The sequence below is a fragment of the Cynocephalus volans genome, chromosome 3, assembly GCF_027409185.1.
Source record: "Cynocephalus volans isolate mCynVol1 chromosome 3, mCynVol1.pri, whole genome shotgun sequence".
NCBI lineage: Eukaryota > Metazoa > Chordata > Mammalia > Dermoptera > Cynocephalidae > Cynocephalus > Cynocephalus volans.
The window spans coordinates 50,551,642-50,562,124 of NC_084462.1; positions in this window are offsets into that span (position 1 = coordinate 50,551,642).

Consider the following 10,483-nt stretch of genomic DNA (forward strand, 5'->3'; position numbering starts at 1 on the left):
TTTAATATGTTCCTCATGTCATGTTAAGAATGCTCCATGCATTGTAAAGAGATTCACTTGCATAGCAAGATGAGCTTGGACTCTGAAGCTGGACTCCCTGGGCTCAAATCCTGGTTCTAACATTGACCACTGTGTGACCACTTGGAATCCCCTCTCTTCATCTGTAAAAGGAATATTAGTATCTACCTCACCAGGGTAATGTGAGTTGGATGTGTTCACGTCTTTACAACACCACGGGGCACATAGCACTAATGTGCTAATGTTTATGGTAACACTACAGAATAGCTTCTGTGTCATTGTTCTGCTTTCCAGTGAGGAAACCAAGGCTTTGGTAATGAACTTGCATAGAGTGAGAGTTCCGTCTGCTGCTGCAGGCCTGGGTGCTATGCACAGCGCCACGTTGCCACCCAGTGCTGGGACTCGGTCCAAGGTAGGGCTGGCTGTGCAGAAGCACTGATTCCACCTGGTACCTTTGTCTCAGGGCCCTGCGAGAGCTACAAAGTGCTGTGGTTTCACAGGTACAGAGAGAGTGAGCGAGGGGAGCAGGGGTCCCCCGAGGCTTTTATCAGGGCAAGAAGTTGATGGTGACCGGTGCTTGGGAGCATGAGGTCTGTGGATGTAGCCTGTGGGCAGAGGGGAGAAGGGGAGGTGGAGGTGGAGGGGAGGCTGGCACTTACCTGAATAACCCAGCTCCTCCTGTCTGAAGACAATGTCCATTTCTTAAGAGCGCAATGAGTTTAGCCTCAGGGAAGCATAGTCAAGCTGGAAACAATGTTTCACCCGGGCAGAGCATCTTTTTCCTTCTGACATCTCCCTCTTTCCATCTCTTCCTTATTATGGGCCCATTAGAGGGGCCAACTTTGGGTGAAACTGGCCCACTGTCCTAAGGGACCCCACAAACATCCCTGGCGTTACTGTCATCTTCCCTAAGTGCAGTGCCTGTGCCTAGCATGTGGGTGTCTTTCTCAGATTTGTGGGGCACCCTGATTCTAAATACTTAGTCCCATTTCTCTTGTGAACATTTAGGAACCTGTTGGGTCATGTGTCCCAGTGTTGGTTCTAGAAGATGTGACCCACTGTGGTAGACATGATGTAGTTCCAAGTGTCTTCTGGATCACTGGTTAATAAATAGGACTTGAAGTTATGAGAAAACGTTTCAGACTGATTTAAACAGCGGGATTTTGATAAAAATGTATTTATTATGAAAATGATCTTTTCCATGAAATTATAGAAGTCAGATAATTATAAAGAAGATAAAATAAGTTATCCAGATAATAATAACCCTTAAAAGCATTTTGGTGTGTTTCCCTCTAACTTTCTTCTTCCGTCCCTCCACCCATGCACCGTCCATCCACGCTTCATTTGCAAACACATATTGAAGGCCCACTTGTGCCAGACGCTGTGCTGATTGTAAGGTTCAAGAAGCTGAGTCTGGGGAGGACCAGGCTCATCGCCTCCAGGGATGACAGAGAATTACATGCTGTGACAGGGACTCGGGGGCCTCATTGTCTGATCTGACAAGGGAGTGACCAGCTCTGCTTGGACGAGTGACCTCTGGACTGCTATGTCTAGGCCCTGCCATCTCTTTCACTACAAAATTGGGTAATATTGTTACCATACCTAGGATACCATGTTCTTTGGGAGTCAATGTCATAGAAATGAACACTGAGCCCGTAGTGAGAGTGAGCGAGCCTGGTTTATGGAAAGGTAACCTGTGCATAAGGGGGTCACCACGAAAGAGGAGTGTTGCTCCTCGAATGTTCAGTGCAAGGGGTTTTTAAAGGCAAAAGAGCAGGGCAGGGGGCTTGGGAAAGAGGGTGAGATGCCCAGTCTTGCAGTTGGGGTCTTTATCAGTCAGTTGGTCTGAAGGCATTCTATTTTCAGTCTCTGCAGGTGGGACCCCATTGTTCTCCTGAGGTCTGTAGAAGAAGGTAAAAGAATGTTTGCCCAAGGGATTTAAGCAACCTTGGGTACCGACATGCTTGTGGGAAGGGGACAAACTCCTGCCCTTGGTGTTTCCTGGAAGAGGACGTGGTCTGTTGCCCTCGAGGTCTCTGCTGCATTTCCAGCACGTAGACTCCTGCTGGGTTCTTGGACAGCGAAATGGATTCTCTCCAGTCAGCCCTGTTCCTCCTCCTCCTCCCTCAATATGATCTGCTCCTTTCGCTTGGTGCTATGAGCATTTCCCTGTGTCCATAAATATTCTAACAGCCTTTTAAAAGAGGGTCTTCCAGTCATGCCCTGTAGGGTTGTGCTACTGAGCGACCCATCTCTAACCTGTATTGGCAAAAGCTATGGACGAGCGAGGCCTCGCAGAGAAACACAAGAGCCAGGCCCCTGGGGTCTGAGCTGGCTCCAACAAGAGCTCAGCTACTGGGCAGTCTCCTTTCTTCCTCCTCATCTCTCCACTTCACTCCCCTTTCGGTATTTCAGCCTGAAGCTTAGAGAAGGAGGAGGCCTGTCTGAATGCTGGGCTCAGCTCTCCACCGCGGTCCATCCTCATCTCCGTACAACCAGGGAGCGTCCGTCCCCCACCAGGCCCTGCAGTCAGGATGGAGGGTGGTGGGGGGCTGGGTGCACTTCAGCCCCTGAGCTTTCCCCTCTCCCGGCAAAGCATGGCTCAATGACTGTCCTGTGCCAATGAGCGGAGCCCACAAAAGGCAGCTGCTGCCCATGTGGCACTGTCAAATGAGGGCTCCGGGGGCGGAGTTGAAGCTCCTTGCCATGAACCAACCTACCCAAACCCCACCGGCTTTCCCCCAACCGCTGCAGACATCGCAGCACCCAAAGCTCCCTAGTGGCCCTGATGTGCAGCGAGTCTCCCTGAACCCTGTCCCTGGAGCAGCCATTGGTGAGGTTTGGATCCAAGTTTATTTGCTCCCAGGTGGTCTCTTCAGTGGTCCCAGCACCACTGCCTTAAGATGTCACTTCTTTCATAGACTGAATTCTGTATCAGAGTTTTGCATTTAAAGCCTTTGTGTCTTTTTCCTGAAGGTCCTAATAGTCATCCTTAGGACCAGCCCCTAGAGCTTGGAAAGGTTCAACCTGAAGTCTATACCTGAGGACTGAGTCCTGCTGAGCAGGATGACACCCAGGAAATTTGTAGTGTGGCTCTCTGTGCTGAAGGAGCCCTCGGAGATCGTGGGGTCTAGCGTCCTCATTCTACACTTGAAGAGACTTGGGCTGGAGAGTTTCTGTGAATTCCAACTGTTTCCTCCACAGGAGGAAAGTCCCCTCCAAGCCTCTGAGCCATATAAGCAAGACTCAGCTGGAGCTGGTGGCTTCCTCCTCCTCCTCCAGTTCTTCCTCTACACCTGTCACTCATGGCTTTCCTGCTGACACAGAGGAGGAGGTGTACGTGTGTCAGGTGGGCACACACTCACGCCCAGACTGTGAAAGGTATGGCGACTGCATGAGGGGCAGAGAACGGATGAGGACATACCTATAAAAAAATCCCTCAGACTCCCAATGTACTGATTTGGAAGAGAAGCATGATATGTTCAGTGAGTCTGAAAAGCCTTGAACTTCATTCACCCTGAGGGGGACCAGGAGGCACCATGTAGGGTATTAGCCCCAAGTGGTGGGTCAGGCCAACTGTGTCTTTGGCTGTGGGGGCTTTGGCTGCATGTTTCTCAGTCTGGAGATCCCACCAGAGCACACCTGAGCTGGGGGAGGAGGCTCAGTGTTGGGTGTTCTGTGAGGGGGTATGGGTGGGGACAGTAGGAAGAGCCAGGCCCAGGGACACTGACAGCCAGCCCAGTGGCTCACTGGGGGACCACCGTGAGGCCCACTGAGGCCAAGGCCACATAGCATGTGAAGACGTGTGAGAACTCACTGCGGGAGCCTGGATAGAATGTGCTGTGTTCTGATTCAGCAGGTCTGCAGCCTGAGATTCTGCATTTCCAACAAGCTCCCAGGAGAGGCCGGTGCTGCTGGTTTAGGGAATGCATCTCGAGGAGTGAAGTTTTTAGGTTGCTTTTTTCCTATACCCTTCGTCCATGCCGCTCCTCAGCTTTCTGAATTCCAGCCCTGGAGATGTAGGCACAGCCTCGGAGGTGTAGGCATAGCCCCACAATCACCCCCAACCCCCTCACTCTCTTCCGGGGCACCTCTCTGATACCTTGATGCATTCTGTATGAAAACTATGGTGACCAGACATGGATGTCCTGGCTGGAGGGTCATACATGCAACCCCAAAGACCATCCCAGATACCCAAGGCCAGAAGGCCTGAATGAGGATTTTACCAACCCTGGAGGGGTTGGGGACTTGGGAAGGGTGACAGATTCCTCCCCATGCCCAGGAGAGCCATCCTGTTTGGAAAAACAGGATTTCCAGCATGGCAGGGAGCAGAAGATGGTCCTGGCGTCTGAGGAAGGGTCAACCAATCTGATAGGATGGTAGGTTGTAAACCCACCCAGACATTTGGGTAAGTCTTTCTGATGAGGAGGAAAGACTTCAAAAAGTACTACAGAGTTTCCTTTCCTTCTCAGCGACCCACAGGTGAAAAAAAAACTCCAGTTCAGAGAGGATCTAGCCCAGGAGGAAGACTGAATGTCTCTGGCAGGCGGGATTGTTAAAGAGCAAGTCTTGCAGCAGTGTCCTACCTGCTGCTACGTGCGACACGGCAGGTCCCAGGGAAAACAGGCCACAGCTGGGTTCCCGAGTAATCAATGCAGCATGGACAGACTAGAGCCCACAGCACAGTTAAAATAAAAAAAGGTGTTGTGAGGCTCTGGAAGTCGGGGTGTGAGATGAGAGTCCAGTTCTGGGTTAGAGAAGTATGAAGCATGGTGTAATCACAGGGCTGCAGGCCAGATAATCACCATCTATCCAGTGGAATGATGATTGTGGACAGGACGAGTACCGCACAGCACTGGGAGACAAGCCAAGCAGTGACACGCGTCGGCCCAAGGAAGAAGTAGATGCAAGGAAGAAAAGGGGAAAAGCACTCTGAAACCTGCAATTGCAACGTATGAAAAGCGACAAGTTCAGACTTGGCAGGTGGAGGTGAAGGATCTTGGGACCAGTGCCGGAGGGTGGGAAGAACATAGGTAAGAGACTGAAATGCCATGAGGAATGTCACACTTTTGCCCATGAGATTCTTCTAGCGTGCAAGCGCTGCTTTTGTACGTGGGGGTCTAAATGGTGCAAGAGAAAAGGTAAACAGGTAGACGGATGGCTGTGTGGATTTTGCATGCGGTTGGGAGGATGGTGGGGTGGTGGCCCTCAGGAAGAGCCAGTACAGAGAGTGAGAGGCAGGTGGGGCCACCAGCCCAGGACCACATGTAAATGCTGCAAATCAGGGAGTGGGCATTTTGGGGTGCCACATTTCTCTGTCCAGCAAGACACTGACTTCTCTCAGCCCAAAGCGCGAAGCCTCTGTACACTTGAGAGGACAGAGGAAGAGAGAGCAAGTCTGCATTTGAGAAGAGCAGTGTGAAAGTCAAACAATCTTCCCACCCCACTCTCCCTAAATGAGCTCATCTGGCAGATTTTCCTCCCAGGGGACACACCCCAAGCCCCACCCGCTCCTCTCTGGGCTTCCCTGGTGACCCACCTTCCTCCCAGCACCAGCGTTGTCCACGTCGTTTTTGATTCAGGCCTTGTCTGTACACCTCGTCTCCTTGCCTCCCCCTGCCAGTTGCTCATTGGTTCTTGTCACTTCTCCAGTCATTGCAAGTCTCAGTCCTTCCTTTCTACCTGTCCAGGTCCCCCCAACAGGAGCCTGAACTCCACTCCCTGCTCTGTCCCTGGGCTCTCGGACTCTACTCTCAGGGAGATTTTTCTCAAGCACCCTTTGGCTCAGGTGCTCCTCTGGTCAATAAACCTTCAGTGGCTCCCCATTGCCAACAGATTAAAAGTCCAAACTCTTTAACTCAGCTTAGGAGGCTCTCTGAAGCATGCTCCCAGCTCCTCCTGCCTCTTCCTGCAAGAGTGTCCTGCTCAGCCCTCTCCTTGCTGCCCAGCTAACATCCTCCATTGTTCTGGAGCATGCTGCATGACCCCTCCCCACCCTGCCACCTCTGGCATGGACATCTCCAGTTGTGGTCCAGTTCAAGTCCTCCTTTGCAGTGGTGACTTTGCCCACTGGGTGCTGGGGTCCCTTGGGATATAGGACCTCAGGAACTCAGTTGCAATTGCACATTACAAGTTTTCTCTGTAGGCCTGAGGTTTTGTGACTGTGTAGCCACCTTGGCCTCCTGGTTTCTGCCTTCTGTATATCTGCTCTCTCTGTTTATGGTATCATCCTGGGTTTAAGATGCAGTCAAAACTCAATCCTGTGAAATATTTGTGGGTACCATTTTGACTTCATTGAGGAATCAGGGATGTTCTGGGGAGGACCAGCCTTGTGTATGGCAAACATGCATGTACCTACCTACAAGGGTGCCTTAGGCATTCCTGTTTTTAAATGTTCTTCATGCTTCCTTGCCCTCCAATGTTCTCTTCACCCCAGGGTCAGCCTCCAGCCTCATGTTCGTGTGGACTTTGCTCTTTTTGCTCACCTTCTCTTGCCTCACTCAGTTACCCCTCCCACCCCACCCCTTCCCCCTAACCAAAGGAAAAAAAATCACACAGGACCCCTGCTGGTCACATGTAGTTAGTTCATCCTTTTCCCTGAGCCTTGGAATGGTCCATATCAGGCTCTTGGGACCTCACCTTCTACTATAAGCACTGATCAAACTCTTCCACCCCCACCCCAAGCAAGTAACATTCTTCCTCTAAGAAGGTTCCAGCTGTTCAGACATTCCCCACGCACTTGTATACGTATCTGGAATGTCACTAGATCACTCCCTGGTCCAGCATGGTGGCCTAGCCTCCCTGTGGTGGTCCAGCTTTGGTGTGGGCATGGCACGGACTGTTGATCATCTTTGAGCCAAGCCTAGGGTCTCACACTTGGGCAACAGGGAAGTGACACTTTTGATAGTGACAGTGATAGTTGTATGAGGAACTGCGGCTAAGTGACTTTGGGAGTGTTTTTAGAAAGGAGATAGAGTCAACCAACACTTTACTATAAGAGTACTCTGAAAGCACCAGATAATCCAGGTGCTTGAAAAATCTTGCACAAAAGGTGCAGACAGAAGGAGAGGACAATGAAGCAAAATAAGGAGGGGGCCTCCCAGTTCTCCTACAAGAAAAATCCAGCGCTACAGCAAAGGCGGAGTGGAGCCCCAGAGCTGCACGTGCTGAGTGTCTTGGCTGCAGAACAAATGCAGTGATTCCATAGACTCACTTGAAAACAGTGTCTGAGTCCTTCTGGGTGCCAAGCACTGCTCGAGCAATGGGAAAAAAACCTTGTGGGCTTTTGCTTTCGTGAGATTCGCAGTAAGCAAAAGACAGATATTAAGCAAATAAAAATTGTGTGGTAGTGCTGAGCGCTCTAAGGGATGATGGAGTGGTTGCCTCTACCCAGTGTAGACCACAAGCTCAGGCAGTGGTCAGCCCTGAATCTAATTGGAAGGGACAGGACTATGGGACCACAAGTGAGGCTCAGGAAAAATGGCGAAGAGGTGAAATGTGTCCTGAGTCCCTCATAGGGGAAACTTTCCCAACAAAGAACCTGAAGCCAATTTCCCAGTGTTCAATGCCCCCGCGGGGATAGGGCTACCCGATTGCTAAGAGAGCCTCACAGCAGAGAAAAGTGTGCGAGCAGAAGGGGACGCGTTTTCATGGTTCTAATTTGGATGTTTTGCTTATTTCACCTAGCAAGAACAGGCCTCCAGCTTGGACACCACTGATTTCAAAGAGAACCTGCAGCTGGATCCAGGTTCATCCCAGAAAAGTGGACAGCGAGGACTAACTGAAGTTTGGGGAGGGATCAGGCTTGTTTCTGCCGTGGGTCAGACAATGTTACGGCATCCTTCCAGGGCAGCTTCTGTGAATCTTTTTGGAGGGTGGTGACCTGCCAAGAGTTCCTGGTGGGGAATGAGTTATAGGGTGGCTCTTTCTTTGTAGGAGTAATTTGAGGCCTAGTGTGATGTTGCCTTCTTCCAGAGAAGACTTTTCTCTGCTACTGACCGATGCCTGCTGGCAGTACCAGACTGGGACTACCATAATCCTCAAGTTCACACCTTGTGGTTCACTGGATCAACCTGATGACATGAAGCTGAGCTGCAAGTCCATGGAGGTTGGTTTGGGTCTGGTTCACCCTTATTCTGAGAGTGTAGCCCTTCAGAGCTAGCGTAAAGGAGCTGAGGGGACCCGCTGGGTTCCAGCTTTTGTGGGCACTGGGCTGCGACTCCTGTCTACAAGCTCATCAGAAGCACAGGTTAGTTTCTAAACAGATTCATCTGGATCCACCAGTGCCCTTAAGTCAAGAGCAACTTTGAGAGCTGGGTTTACTGTTCTGGGTTCTCTTCTCTATGACTGACTCTGCCTAGTAATTCCTCACTATCTTGTTATCTCTTTCAATCCTTTAAGAAGATTGTTCTTCTTTTAGTGTGCCACCCTTCTTTCATAACTGTCCTCAGCAGACAGTTTCAATGGCCTGGTGGGCCATTTCCAGAAGCAGAAGTGTTAGCTACTTCTCTTGGCCGTTCCTCACCATGGGGCTTCTCGTCAGTGGCAGAGATGTATGTGCAGGATGGGAAGTGGAGTCCAGCAGAGCTTGGGGAGACGGGAAGGCTGGCTGGGCTCTGGGGTGAGGATGGAGGAGGCTGGTGCATCTGGGCCATCCAGGAGAGCCTCCAGAACTGACATCTTCATTCACCTCTGCTGAGTCTACATTTCTGGAAGGGACTTTGGGGACAGGGATAGCCTAGAAGGAGAGAAGAAGAGTCACCAGTGCTGGAGCGGCCCGCAGATCTCAGCTGATCAGAGAGGAGGGGTCAAATACCAGGGAGGTATGCCCACAGGTCATGCTGATGGCCCTTGGGATAGAGGTCTTTCTCTTTTTTCTAATGATTACCTTGGCTTTGGACTTTTACCAGTTTTGGATGCCAAGGAAAACCAGGCTTCTGAGCTTGTGTTAAGGGCTGGATGGAGGTCTTGGTGCCTTTTCTGGTCCTCCTATGTCCTCTAGTGAAAAGAATGCCCTTTGGAAGCCAACTAGCTACCTTTTTGGTAACCACCCTGGGCAGCTCTGTTAGTGTGGGCCCTCTCCAACTTCATAATTCTTACAGGTCTACTTTCAGTTTGTAAGAAACCGATCTATTCATTTATTCATTCATTCATTTCACAAATATTTACTGAGTACCTGCTATGTGCCAATTCCTATTTTGGGCATCAGGGACACACCAGCCTACAAAACAGATCAAAGAAAAAGGAAAAAGCCCTGCACATGTAGATTTCACATTCTCAGGAATATTTTCCTGCATGAGGACACATTTAGAAATCTTTCATTCTTCTAAGCCATCAGGGTAAGATTTCACTCTCCTGTGCTTCAGATCCCCCCACCCCCATCCCTAGGTTTGCTTGTTCTTGCCCAAGTTTGGTTCTCTTCAGGACACATTTGCCAGGAGTCCAGGGTGCATGGAGTTTTTTTTAGCTTCTATCACTAGGCTTCTGGGGGTGGGCAGATCCCTCTGCCAAGTTTATACCTGTGGGGTAGGGCAGATTGCATAGCAATCCAGAACTCAGAGTCAGACATCCAAGACTTTCACCGAGGGAAGAATCCTGGGTGGGGAGTGAGAGGATGGGCTGCAAGATGGTCAGAGACAGCCTGTGGCTCATTGCCTGGGAGACCCAGATGTCAGGGAAGAGAGCTACAGCAGGAGTTCATGTAGCTGGAACATTAGGACCTGAGACCAGGTAATGACATTGCTGGGGTCACTAGTGATGTCTCACTTCAAAAGAGTCCAACGATTGAAAAAAGACTTGATCCAGTCATAGCATCTTCTGGATACATTCATTTGCATTTTCTTTCCATCACATGGATTAAGAAATGGGATGTATAACATATTTGCTTGATTGCAATTTAGCACTTCTCTAAATGTGTAAGTGACTGAGCTCTGTTTAGACATGTATGTCACCAGCAAGGCTGCTGCGCAGGACAGTAGTCCACTGGATAGGTCCCTCCTGTCTGTCCTGGGAGGGAGGCTGCCCTTTCTGCAGCTCATGGGATTGTCTTATCACCAGTGCTACAGAAGGCCAAAGCGCTCCCTCGTATTCCTTCCAGTTTCTGCACAGGGCCTTCTGGAAAGTCTGTGATCCCCTGCTGCAGACTTCTGCTTGGATTCATGCTGCCCACGTTAAGAAATGGGAGGTGCAGCTCCTTCGCCATTTTCCCTGGACAGTCCCATCGTGCTCTGCTTAGATGCTTCAATGAGAGGGGTCACGCTGAGCCACATACAGTCTTCAGAAATGTCACTAGCACCCCCTTTCCCCGACACCATCACTGCTTCCTCTTCCCTCATCCCACCTCCTGTTAGAACACCCCCCTCCCCTCCTCTGTCTGAGCTTGTGTATTGGAGCCCCTCGGCGTTCAGCAGGGTCAAGGGCTTCGCAGACACCAAGTTGGTGAGTTCTCACCTCCCCAGAAGGTAGG